This window comes from Esox lucius, chromosome 21 (genome assembly GCF_011004845.1).
Source record: "Esox lucius isolate fEsoLuc1 chromosome 21, fEsoLuc1.pri, whole genome shotgun sequence".
NCBI lineage: Eukaryota > Metazoa > Chordata > Actinopteri > Esociformes > Esocidae > Esox > Esox lucius.
In genome coordinates, this window is record NC_047589.1 from 28,995,258 (window position 1) to 29,009,539 (window position 14,282).

Below are 14,282 nucleotides of genomic sequence, written 5' to 3' on the forward strand. Positions count from 1 at the left end.
CGTTTGATTTTCATGTCGGCATACGGTCAAATCATGAAGGGGTTTCTGGTTGAGGGACAAATCATCTTTTCTCAACGCGTCGTCAAGGCCACTGCCATACTGATGCTTTAAGGTGGCAATATCAAAGCTCCGTGCCCACCTCGGTTTTGGTAGAACGCTTCAGTGTGGTGCTGGACAAAGGCGCCCACTATTGAAATCATAGTCTGAGCTGGAAACAGCAGCATGGACTGTCCATCATATCAGAGAAGAGGTTTATCACTGTGTTGTGGTTTTTACAGTGTTGGTGTACAATGATTTACTGCATGAGAGCGGGACCTGGGCCAGAACAGGACACTGTGGGGATCCTTAAATGTATATTATTCCCAGCCCTAGTATCGAACATAACACACACACACACTGCTCTCCTACGATCCCGATCTGATCGCTCCGTTTGGAAAGACTGCGGTTAGATCAAGGAAGGTCAGAGCAGAGGAGAGCCAGTCTGCCTGGGCCCATGTGGACAGCCTGTGGTGACACACACCGAAGCGTCCTTGGGGAGTGGTCACTTTGGGACCCGTTCATGACGTCTTCATGCCGTAGGTAGATTGTTGGTGTGAGCACAGATAGCCATGTCCCATGGACCCATACTAACTCTCCCAGTGCTTCAGGACAGGGCCAACAAGACCGCTCATAAGTGCCGCGCTACCCTTAGTAAAACGATGTTATTTGCAACGGACACAATGCATGTGGGTGACTACGCCAGGGCTGTGGGCTTGATTCTCCCGGAGGACCAGTCCAAAAAAGTTGGAAAATGCACTCACACCCACTAGTGTGTGTCACTCTGGATTGTCGTGTAAATGACATTAATAGTAAATGTGTTTCTAAAGAGGATTCGCCTGACATGATGCATCACTTAGTGTCAGGATTCCACTTCATACCCTTTATAGTATTCATATCTCCTCAGTGTTCAGAGAGGCTCCCAATATCCCACAGGCTTTTTACCATTCAGCCACAACAAACCAGGCTGAGTCGAAGAAACTGAAGACCTAGGCCACCCGGGAGATCCAAGAGGAGGCCATTTTGGATCCAGACCACAGTGTTCATGTCTCAAATGTCGACCTAGTCTCTTCATAGGGCACTGTTTTTCACTAGAGCCCTCTGGGTAATTAGTGCACTATATTGGGTGCCGTTTGGGATATAGGGACCATCTGTAGTCTGCTATCTGTTCTGTCTTCTTTTTTATAGCTGAACAGAAGCGTATTGGATCTGATGATAAAGTGGTAGACTAGTATGCTTTGAAGGAATATTCTGTGCAGACTAGTATGAAGTATATGAGACCCACCTAGTTACTTAATCATTTCATTGGCCCGTGTGTGTGTGTGTGTGTGTGTCCTTGTAGGCACTGTGTGTGTCCACCCATCTATCTTCTCAGTTTGTGGGTGTGAACCTACGTCGCTATGAAGAAAATTAGGCCTAAAATATCTGGTAATAGATATCCCTTTGGAACTCCTGTTTAGTTGAACCATAGAACTCTCTCCAGCATTCCAGAGGAAATGTTCCATCATTCCAACAGACAAGCCCTTCAAGAAAGAAAACATGACCTAATGGAGTGATCAAAGTGGAACAGACTATCCTATGAAGGTTGAGGTCTTAGCCATTAATTTCCGATTAAATTCCGCTTAGTGCAATGTTAACATGTGTAATAATTGTCTATAGATGAATTTTTCATAGATCCTTTTTGCTATCTGATATGTTATTTTCTAAATTTTCAGTGAAAGTGCCTTTCCGGTGCAATTATTTATTGTGTGTTATCGTCCATAAAAGGGGTTTCTACAACATTTACGAGGTTATCCAAAAGACAAAAGGTTTTACAAGTATGTTTTCTGTTGCTGATTTCGTATCCCAACATTTCATTTTCCAATAGCTTATTGTGCTCACCTTTATCTTTGTAGATCGGTTCGTGGCTATTGTAGTTGTTGTTGTTTTTTTAAGGATCTTTTTGGGGTCAGCATTCATATTCCCTTTCACCATCTACTCCTTAGCTTACATTTCAGTAGATAGAATGCTTTGTGGGTAATATGGCAAAACTAAACACATCCACGTGTTCCAGAGACTCTCCTGTTTCTAACAGGGGTACAGCTGCCAGGCATCGAGGACAAGTGCGTAACCTTTTCCCTCCCAAATAATAGGGCTCTGGTCTAAAGGAGTGCCCTGGGGAGTAGGGTGGAATTTGGGAGGCCGCTCGGACCTGTGGTAGTTGAGGAGGCTACACTGCTCAATCAAAGCTTTACTGATCAAGAAGACAGAGGGATCGACAGACAGACACACACGCACACAGACAAACACACAGACACACACTGCATATCGAAGTCATTACCATTTTGACTTCCCTGTCAAATAAAAAAAACAGATGTTTGTATGGATGCCTTTATTGTTGGTTTTGATTAAAAACACTATCAAGCAAAATGACTTTCTTCTCATTTTCTCTCTCTGCTCGCTCCCCTCCCTTCTGTAAATGTTTTCCCCAGTTGGTTTTATTCATGCGAAAACGACGTCTCAGAAGTCAGAGAGGGTTTAGAGTTGCGGCCTGAATCCCAAATGTGAACCCGTCCCCTATTTAGCTCAGTGATCCGCGGTCAAAATGAATATACTACATGCAGAACAGGGAGCCATTGGGGAGGCAACACTGCCATTGATCTGCTCTCACACCAAACCAGTCTAATAATGAAAGCCAATTGGGTGTGAAGTTTTTTGTAGTTTAGAGAACAAAGGAGTTGTTCTCATTATGTACATATCACTAGCAGGGAGGCACATCTCTAATGATGTAGTCGAAAGAAAACAAAATAAATTGACTTTGATTTACATGGAGTTTGCCCACATATGTTGTTAATCTAGCTCTGGATAAGGGCCTACCGATTTTTTGAGGTATAAATGTAAATTTTTGCTCCTTTTGCTGAACGCTTAGTATGACTGCTAAAAGAAAACGTGATTTTGATTCGGCTGTGTGTGTCGTGTGCAGCGTAGAGCCACATGACCGTTGTTTCTCAGATGTGAGGGCCTGACATGCCTGACGTGAATCTAAAGCCCACACAGCAAAATCGAAACAAAGAGCGTTGTTAGCAGATCTCACTGTGAACCTTGATGGCTGCACGGTCGTATCCCAAAAAACTAAGAAATCTCGGCGTTACCCTTGACCCTGACCTCTCCTTTGATGAACATAAAATATGTCTCAAGTGTTGCTTATTTTCATCTTCGAAACATTGCAAAAATCAGAAACCTTCTATCAAAACCTGATGCAGAAAAACTAATCCATGCTTTTGTTACTTCTAGACTAGATTACTGCAATGCTCTTCTTTCTGGTTACCCTGACAAATCAATAAATTACTGCTGCACACGACTGTTAGAATCCTAACTAGAACAAAAATTTTTGAACACATTACTCCTGTCCTAGCGTCCTTACACTGGCTGCCTGTTAGGGTTAGGGCTGATTTTAAGGTTTTACTCTTAACCTATAAATCAATACATGGACTTGCTCCTACTTACCTTGCTGAAATGATCCAGCCATACATACCTACACGTAACCTACAATCGCAAGATGCAGGCCTTTTAATTGTACCTAGAATTTCTAAACAAACAGCCGGACACAGGGCCTTCTCTCATAGACCTCCACTACTGTGGAATGATCTGCCAATTAAGCTTAGAAATGGAAACTCCGTGCAAACTTTCAAGTGTCTACTAAAAACTAAAATCTCTACAGCACGGTTTATGATTAGGTGTAGTCTGGCCCAGGGGCCTGAAGGTGACCAGAAGGCTTGATACTGTCCACCCTTGCTGTCTTGACAAGTGGGCTCTCGTAGCAACTGGGATGGTCTCCCTCCAATGCCTTGTTGTCTCTCTGTTGCGCACTTGTGCAATTGGGCTGTACTCTGCTGGCAATACTCGGCCCTCATTCATGGTGGTTGTGGTTGGTGTGTATCCCTTTGGTTGATGCTTGGCAATGTGGGTGGATTGATTTCCTGCCTGTTGGGCCCTGTCTGGGGCCTCCCCCGGGTAGGGCCACAGTGTCGCCGGACCCCCCTGTCTCAGTTCCAAGGTCTCACGCTGGCATACAATTGTGCAGGGGGATTGGGTCAGTTCTCCTTCCCCACTAAGTTCTCCTTCTCCACTATATACCGTTGTTGATATGAGGAATGCATTTTCTGAATTTTCCCAGTGTCCTCCCATTTTAAACTTTATGAGGACATGTGGTCCTGGTCCACACCTGCGGAGTACCTGGTTTGGGGGACCCGTTGCTGTCCCTGTCCTTTTCCATCTGGTCATACTTCTGACCTAGTCTAAATTTAAATAGACTCTGGATTTAGCCCACATGCATTTATTAATTATTCCAATGGAACTCTTAATATCTCACCCGGCACAGCCAGAAGAGGACTGGTCACCCCTCTGAGCATGGGTCCTCTCTAGGTTTCTTCCTAAAATTCAGCTTTCTTAGGGAGTTTTTCCCAGCCACTGAAATTCAACACTGCTGTTGTTTGTTCCCTGGGGTTTAAGGCCGGGTGTTTCTGTAAAAGCACTTTGTGACAATTCGATTGATTGATTGACTCTTGTATCTTTCCCCTCTACGTCTTAAACACCCTGACTCTTGCACCTTTCCCCTCTAAATCTTGAGTGCCATCGATTATTAAGTAGTACCACACAACTGGTAAACCCCTATTGGATGTTGCAGTGCCGCTCATGATCATATTGCCCAACAAGATGGGCCTGGGTGCTGACATAATCATGACAATAGGATAACCAAATAGAGAGAGTGGGTTCATCTTTTGATATATAATGTAAAAGCTGATATTGATTCCCATCAATTGTCTCATGACCTTGAAAGGCTACACCTTTTCTGGCAAGATACTACACTGAACTCACAATTTTCTCAAGACAATGCCTTGCCTCTCGCTTTTTTGTTGCCCAGGCACTTAACAGCTGTGCATCTATGGGTCTTGCCTCTTGACATTAATTGTGACGGCATGAGGGTGATGACAATCCGCAAAGTAAATCCATGGATATTGCATGTACCAACTGTCTTTAAACCTAAAGACTATATTTGACCGTCCCTTTACTACCACATATTAGTGCCAGGTTGGTTTGGCTTGTCTTCCATCTCTTTAACACTGACACCTGTGCTGCTACATTCATCTTCCGTTGAACTGTCACTGCCCCTCGCACTTTCTTCATCCTTCCTACAGTACTGTGTGAACCAAACATTACACATTAACTGCTCTCAATCAACTCATGCATATACTCAGAACAGACTTGTGTTCAATCTGAGTATTAGTTGCTAAATGCATCCAATAACGATAGTATCACTGTTCCAACTTGCTTCACAACATACCTCAAAACTACAGTTTTCTATAAGGTTTGCTGTTGAAATACCTTATAAGATCTGAACTCGGGCTTTGAGGCTTCCCTGTCTTTACTGCTGGTCATTTCTATTGCTTCATTTGCCTAATAGAAGTTGAAATGCAGAATAAAATTAATCAATCAATCAATCACACTTATTTATAAAGCCGTTTTTACATCAGCAGTTCTCACAAAGTGCTTTTACAAAACACCCAGCCTGAAATAAAAAAATGTATGACCTTTATTAGCAAGTGTGTGTAGACTAGCTAGTACTGTGAGTACTTAGCTAGCAACCCATGTGAAGCTAGACATAATTATACAACTGTACAGTGCAGTGGCTACTTATGTTTTAGCTTTTTGTGCAGGATGTCTTTATATCAATGCATCTTTTTTTGGCTGCCATTCAGTTGTTAGTCTAAAAACAAAATATCCGCAATTAGCATTGGCTAAAATAGGTTTGTGAATGTATAAACAACTTTCTCCAGTCACCAAGATTGCAGCTATACTCAACGCTCAACTATGGAATTGTCGCCATCCAACACAAGTTAATGTCTGTCAGTTGCAATGCTAGAAGTGGCTTGTGGCAATAATATCCATTTTGAACAAAACACACATAAAATAATTCAATTTTATTGTTTATTATTCACTGTCTGAGCGCACTGACGCTTATCGCTCTGCAGCCAATCAAAGGAAACTCTGATCTAGAGAGAACGCTGACTCGTTGTCTGGCATGGATCTTAACAGGAAAAATCCTGTTAAGATCCATTCCAGTCATTGGTGGAGATATTTGAACTGTTTCAGCATTGTTGGGGACGTCCCCACCGTCCCACCCTAGATCCATGTCCTCGGTTCATCGCCATGATTGGAAACCCCAACTGACCGACTGATTCACAATAACTAGAACTGAACTAGAAAGACTTTGGCTGACATCCCCTCAAAGCCGTGGGAAGTAGGGCTGCTGGCAGTGTTGCAAAAACCCCCATGTTCTGGCCTTTTGAGAGTTGACCGATCTGTGCGCGTGTACAGTAGTCTGTCTGTCCGTCGCGTCCTCTGTTCTTTAGAGTTGATGTGCATCAATACCATGAATCGGCACAGTTTGTACGGGATCTGTTGCATACTGACGAGCGCACCTCCTGATAAAACCATCTCCCTGCCACCCTGCGTCCCCTGGAATTGTATGTTAGAAGCTGTCCTGTAAGGACATCCTGGTGAACTACACGTCTTTTGTCCTGTAAGGACATCCTGGTGAACTACACACGTATTTTGTCCTGTAAGGACATCCTGGTGAACTACACACGTCTTTTGTCCTGTAAGGACATCCTGGTGAACTACACACGTATTTTGTCCTGTAAGGACATCCTGGTGAACTACACGTCTTTTGTCCTGTAAGGACATCCTGGTGAACTACACACGTCTTTTGTCCTGCAAGGACATCCTGGTGAAATACACACGTCTTTTGTCCTGTAAGGACATCCTGGTGAAATACACACGTCTTTTGTCCTGTAAGGACATCCTGGTGAATTACACATGTCTTTTGTCCTATAAAGACATCTTGGTGAACTACACACGTATCTTGTCCTGTAAGGACATCCTGGTGAACTGCACATGTCTTTTGTCATGTAAGGACATCATGGTGAACTACACACGTCTTTTGTCATGTAAGGACATCCTGGTGAACTACACACGTCTTTTGTCCTGTAAGGACATCCTGGTGAACTGCGCATGTCTTTTGACCTGTAAGGAAATCCTGGTGAACTTCACACGTCTTTTGTCATGTAAGGACATCCTGGTGAACTACACACGTCTTTTGTCCTGTAAGGACATCTTGGTGAACTGCACATGTCTTTTGTCCTGTAAGGACATCCTGGTGAATTACACACGTCTTTTATTGTGTAAGGACATTCTGGTGAACTACGCACGTCTTTTGTCATGCGAGGACATCCTGGTCAACTACACACATCTTTTGCTACACTCACAGCATGATGGAAATTAGTTTGAACTTCCCTTTTTCAGCTCTGTTATCTGGAAGTTATCAATCACTGTAGTTTGGGAATGTGTGTGAGTGCGTGTGTGTGTGTTTGCTCTAGGATTGGCTTGTCTTGTGCACTGTTGAAGGACAGATTTGTCTGCATGCAAGAGACAAGTGTATACTGTGTTGTATTTGAGAGGGTTCCAACAGTCTCCTGGCCTGTCTACTGAACCAGCAGATATCACAAATTGTGCTCTTTTCTCTCTTTTGTGCACTAACTCTCTGCTAAAACAGAGTACACCAAAGGTGGGTAGGGTGCCATTTGGGACACGCCATAGTTCCTTACTTACCCTTCAACCAGATAGTTGTCAGCTGACATTTCTCTCAACACAGTACTCAGGAACCTTTTCTACATGTATCCCAAATGGTATCCTATTCTGTATAGTATACACTGCCTTCGACTAGGCCTGCTTTAGGGTGCAGTGATGCATGCTGGGGCTCTGGTCAAAAGAAGCACACCATAATGGGTTCAGAAAAACGTACTCCTCGGAAGATGGTGGTGTAATGGCTATATCCGGTGGTTTTGTCTGGTTAGCGTCTCGTGTCAGAACGTAGACGTCGACGCTGGATAAATACTGGGCCTCGCCAAAGGGCTTCGCTGAGACTTTGACTGATTTTCTTTGGAACATGGTCATTAAATGTCTACGATATCAGCCCTTCCAAAAAGTCATTCCCCAGATCCAGCAGTGGACTATAGTGTCAGTTATACCATAGAGATATCTGAGGTGGAGCTAGGATAGGAAGGTGGAGTACGGTTGGAGGCAGAGCTAGGACAGGAAGGTAGAGTATGGTTGAAGATGGAGCTTGGATAGGAATGTGGAGTATGGTAGGAGGCGGAGAGAGGATAGCAAGGTGGAGTAGGGTTGGAGGCGGAGCTAGGATAGAAAGGTGGAGTAGGGTTGGAGGCGGAGCTAGGATAGAAAGGTGGAGGATGGCTGGAGGCAGAGCTAGGATAGGAAGGTGGAGTAGGGTTGGAGGCGGATTTAGGATAGGAAGGTGGAGTAGGGTTGGAGGCGGAGCTAGGATAGGTAGGTGGAGTGGGGTTGTATGTCTGTGACTCTTCCCCCTCCATATGACTCCCTCACTATATGACTCCCTCACCATATGACTCCCTCACTATATGACTCCCTCACTATATCACTGTGTGTGTGTGTGTGTCAGTCAGTCTTCTTAAGTGTGTATTCATCCCAATCTGGACAGAATCTGACAGTCTGCGTGTCAATCAGTCTGCATGTGTCTGTGTATCAGTCTGTGTCTTTGTTTGTGTGTGTGTGCATGTGTGTGTGTCTGTCAATGTCTGTGTGTGTGTGTCTGTGTGTGTGTGTGTCTGTGTGTGTGTCTGTGTGTGTGGTTACTTATACAGCTGAGACTACTTTGGTTTGTTTTCAGCTTCATTTTGTGTTGGTTTGTCTATATTTTTAAAAGTCCTAAACCCAGAGTATCCATTATTATTCAGCATATGGCTTTTTATTCAAGCCTTGATTTATTATGTGTTCTTACTGTTTTATGTTAATTTGCTGCCAGCTTCAGCTGTTGTTCGTGCGTTTCCCTTTCTCAAAGCTTTGTGCTCAAATGTCGTTGGATGGAGAGGAAAACTTCAGTGGCCAGAACCCCCTACTTGGCTTCACCACTTTTTGTTTAAGAGTATTTAGTTTGTCGTTAGGTTTCTCATAATAATGCGTCCGTCCAAGTCCTAGTTTCTTTGCGTGAGCTGAGTGCTGATAGGTCTTCAAGTTCATGCCTCTCTCTGCTGCGCCACGTTTTGAAGTCAGCTCTGTGCCCTATAAAAACACCCTATTTGGCACGCAGTTCACCCCCACTCTATGTGCCATGGGCAGAGTGTTGGTTGGGATGGGATCCCACAACTTTGGATAACTGGGGGATGTGGTACCTTTCGGCACAGCCGAGGATCTGCCTCCATACCAGTGATCGTTTGTTTACCTGTCGACATCCTCAGTTGCGCGTCGTTGCATAGCTACCGTGGAAGGAGCTGGAGCATGAAGCTACTCGGAGGTAGCTGCGCTCGGCAGATGCACGTTTCCTGTCAACACATCTGTATAATCTCTCTGGACTGTATTTACCATCTGGGTGAATTGAAAGTGTCCCTCTATCAGCAAGGCTTCCAAAATCTTTTTTAAACGTAGTTATTTGAGTGTGACTTCCTAGGGAGCAAAACAGACTTTTCAGGGTGGGATTTCGGGAGAGAGTTTAGACTTATATATGCATGCATTTTATGCTTTATTGGACATTAGAGGGGTGAAAAACTGATGAGAGTGTTTTTGCTGAATGGGCAGGAGGTTGGTCAGATTCAAACCCATGCTGCAGCAGTACATGTGCCTGGAAGGTCACACACAATCTCACACACACAGACACACACATGTTTGGTTGATTCCCGTGGAGGTCTGCTGAGGTGTGTGTGTGTATGTGTGTGTGTGACTGCGTGATTGATTTTCCCACTTTTATTAACACTGGATGTGTTTTTTACTGCTCCTCCTGATCACTAAGACAAAGTTATTTCCTTGTCATCCTCCCTGATGACACACACACCCAAGCTGCCAAAAGTCTGACGTCAATTTCCTCCAGCAAAGCAAAGGAAAGGGATTAGAGAATAATATGGCCGTCAGAATGTGTTATCTTCAGCTGCGATATACTACAATCTGGGACTGTGAAATGTGAGGGGTGCACCAGGAAATGAAGAAGCCAGAGATGTTTGTTGCTGTGAGATAAGCAATGTCTCCCTAGCTAAAGATGGTAGGAACATCAGAGCTGTGGAACGCTGTTCAGATACTTCATCCCCAGTGTCCACGTAGTTGTTTTCACTGTACTTTGTAGAGCAAGAACACATTTATGAAAATGACTCATGCCATGTTTTTACTTTGGCCGTTCAAGTGCTTTCCGGTGTCCTGAGACCTGGTTTTGTTTCCTTGAAAAGAGAACGGAGGGAGAGTCCAGTGAGGGGATGTTTAAAACAGCTGTCTTAACTCACTCTCCTTCCTTGCCCCAACACACACACACTGAGGACAGCTTAAATCTCTCTGTGATTTACTTCCTTTTATGAGTGTCTGTGAAGGTAATGTTTATTCACAGATCGACTGGATTTGGCCTGTCGGCAGGTCGTTGGCGTTTTTTACCAGAATTAAAGTCTTGGGATGACGTGTCCGAGCTACCTGACAACGGTGTTGTGATTCTGAATCAACCATGGCAACTAAGAAACACAAATCAACAAATGCAACTCGATAAGGCATCTACGTGGTCATCTGTTTTCAAAACAAGGAAACGTGATCCCCGCCGTGTTTTTATCCCCTGATCGGGATTCTTCGTGATGACACTCCTACCTGACCGTGTCAGGAAGTGAACACAATTGTTTGTTGTGAGAAAGTTCTGCTTGTTCTTGTCATTTCCACCAGGAAGGACCCACGAGCGCCAACATTTGAAGTTCAGGAGCACATCATATATAGTGTCAAATGAAAGCTTTCTGACTATATTCTTTAGAAATAAAATAATTTTTCTGAGATTTACATCTCAAATATATATAGCCAAAGCATAATGCATTTTTCTTATTGTGTATATCTGTTCAGGACAAATTGAGAAGTACACATTACATAGCCATAATTACGCCTGTCTGTATATAGTACAGACCAGGGACCAATGATGTAATTCTGTTACATCATTGTGTTATCGTCATTCTGTTACCGTCATTCTCTTACCGTCATTCAGTTACCGTCATTCTTTTACCAGATGTTGATCCATTTCGCTTGCTGTTCAACAACCACAACAGATTGGTGTCAAATCATAGCTGACACCCAGTTCATTCTGCATATCTTCACAATCTGATATTTACGTTTCTGTAAAACAAATTAATTCACTGTCATTCTAAAACATTACCTCTGCACTACTGTGGAACTACCCTGGTTTTTGTAATATTTTAAAAGGACATTTTGAGATAAGCCCCTCCCCAGCTGGTGTGGTCGTCCTTGTTGGAGGTCCCATAGAGTGGAATTCAAACTTGCTCAGCAGTGTTGGCGGTGTAAATATCAGAGGACATATCTTGATTTTTAAGTCTCCTGCACCAGGGGTGGAGTTGTTTTGGTAATTCAGAAGATGACATCACAATATAAAGGGGAAGGGAGATGAAGTAAAAAAAAAAGTCCTTGAATCCACTGAACTCGTAAACTGAGAAAATGTATGAAGTCACTGAAGTCATCAATCATTCTTCTGACACGCTTGAGTTCACTATTAAAGGGCTATACAACCTTTAAAAATAAAATAGTTGCATACACTGTACAAATAAAAGGTTCTCAGATGTGTTAGCGATTCTTCAAGTTTAAACTGTGGGGGTCCCTGAAGAACCCTTTGAAAGGGTTACACGAAGAACCCCTTGATAGTTGCTCAAAAAGGAGTTTAAAACTTCTGTTAAAATGTTCCCCTTGAAGAACCCATAGGTGTTCCCACACAGTGTCAATAAAGAACCCGGAGAGGATCCTCCAAGTCCCTTTTCTTTTGTGAATGTACTGTAATGGGATTATGAATGTCCTGTAATGTGATTATGAATGTACTGTAATGTGATTATGAATGTACTGTAATGTGATTATGAATGTACTGTAATGTGATTACGAATGTGCTGTAATGTGTTTATGAATGTACTGTAATGTGATTACGAATGTCCTGTAATGTGTTTATGAATGTCCTGTAATGGGATTATGAATGTCCTGTAATGTGATTATGAATGTACTGTAATGTGAATATGAATGTACTGTAATGTGATTATGAATGTACTGTAATGTGATTACGAATGTCCTGTAATGTGTTTATGAATGTACTGTAATGTGATTACGAATGTCCTGTAATGTGTTTATGAATGTACTGTAATGTGATTACGAATGTCCTGTAATGTGTTTATGAATGTCCTCTAATGTGATTATGATTGTCCTTTAATGTGATTATGATTGTAACTGTAAAGTGATTTTATTAGAACTAATGTTTCCTGTGACCAAAAGAGACTGAATGAGGTGTAATCAGTGAGTCAATGGATCACATACAGGCACACACAGCTAACTGCTAAACACATTTCTCAAACATTGCACTTTGGGCTGGAAGTGTAATATGTATATGTAAATATCTCTTGCTTTTCTCTCCATTACATAATTCTGCCACTATATAGCACAGACTCACCCTATTAAACTCAATGATATAGGTATTCTAATGAAACCACTAGTGGAAGCATTCACATTGTGTAATTGTTAATAAGTCATAAACATTTCAGGGCATATAACTCATCTCTGGCATGGTTACAGTTACTCAACATGCCAAAAACACAATACATTATAGTTTGATCCCACGCTTCTAGTCCCAAATTCAGTCAATTTGTCACAGTGAAACAATAACCCAGGGGGGTACCGTTCACATTTCACGTTCCTGTATCGTGTGACTTGATGACACTCGGCCTGAGAGTGGATGATTTATGGTACCTGTGTTCGTTCCTAAGCCAGGGATCATGGCGTCCATTCCAAATGGCACTCTTCCCGATGTATGGTGTAGTGCAGGAGTCTGGATTAAGCCTGCAGGCGTATGGTCACATTAGTGTACTAGAAGGGAAGAAGGTGGCCATTGGTGACACGATCTGTGGGGGGACTGAGATGTGATTGATGACGCTGCGCTCTTTTTCCACCGGACAAGATGGATCATGGTCAATCGGGTTTTGGGGGCCGCAATTACCACGGCCATCTATTCCAATCAAAAGTTTATTAATATCAGAGGCTGAGCGGTAGCACACGTGCAACTCTATGCTGAAGAGCCGGCTTCTCTAGCCTTCTCTCCTTCGTCTCTCTGCCTGATTGCGTCTGTCTGTAATGGAAGTCGACCCACCTGGCTGAGCTCGGCTACGTTTCGTCTCTCCTCGGATGAGTGCTGTTCTCTAACGTTCTGAACGTTTTAGCTGTGTCACTGTTTTCCGTGGTTGCTGATATTGAACAAACTGCTGGAGAGCACGGACAGCGTTAACAGAGACCAATTATGAACACGCCTGTCATCAAGGCCCTGGGGGTATCCCCTATGGGACCCTGTTCCCTAAGAAGTGTGTACACTACTTTAGACCAGGGCCTATAGGTTAAAAGCCTTTGCATCATGACAACAGCTTAGGACAGTGGCAACAAGCATGTCATAAACCATGAGAACAGGGGCTGAAAGGAACAACGACCCCTCCAGTGATGTCATGTCACTTGACCCTAGATGACCTCCTGTGGGAGATGGGCACAGTTCAACGGACGACCACTCTTCACTTCTTCTCACTTTTTTTACCATCAGTATACGTCTTTAATTTAGCGATCTCTCTCTAAATCTCCAATTCACTCTACTTCTTCCCACTTTTTCTTCCTTTTACTCTCCCCCTCCTTTCCTCTATCCCTCCCAATGCCTCTCAGGCACCTCTCAGTTTTATGGAAATGTGTGAGACAGAATATCAGCCACAAAGCTGTCTATGTTTTGAATGGGCTTAAAAGCCTCATTAAACTCCAGTGCCTGTATGTTCAATAAACCCTATTCCAACCGTGAGGTAACCCAGACTGCCTACCACTGACATCATGGAGAAACCAACATTGAAGAAACGCTTTCCGTTATCGAAGAGAGCAGGACTTCCCCCCGGAAACATGGGATGAGTCAGTAAGAATAAGCCAAACTTGGGACAAGCCAATAGGGATGAACCAATTACCGATCAGCCAATAGCCCATTCATATGAAGAATAGGGGTGATTGTACTTGTCAGAAATTCCTGCAGTTCCTTTAATGTTGCTGTAGGCCTCTTGGCAGCCTCCCTGACCAGTTTTCTTCTCGTCTTTTCATCAGTTATCAAGGACACAAGTGTCCCCAACTTGTATGCCGATGGATCACAT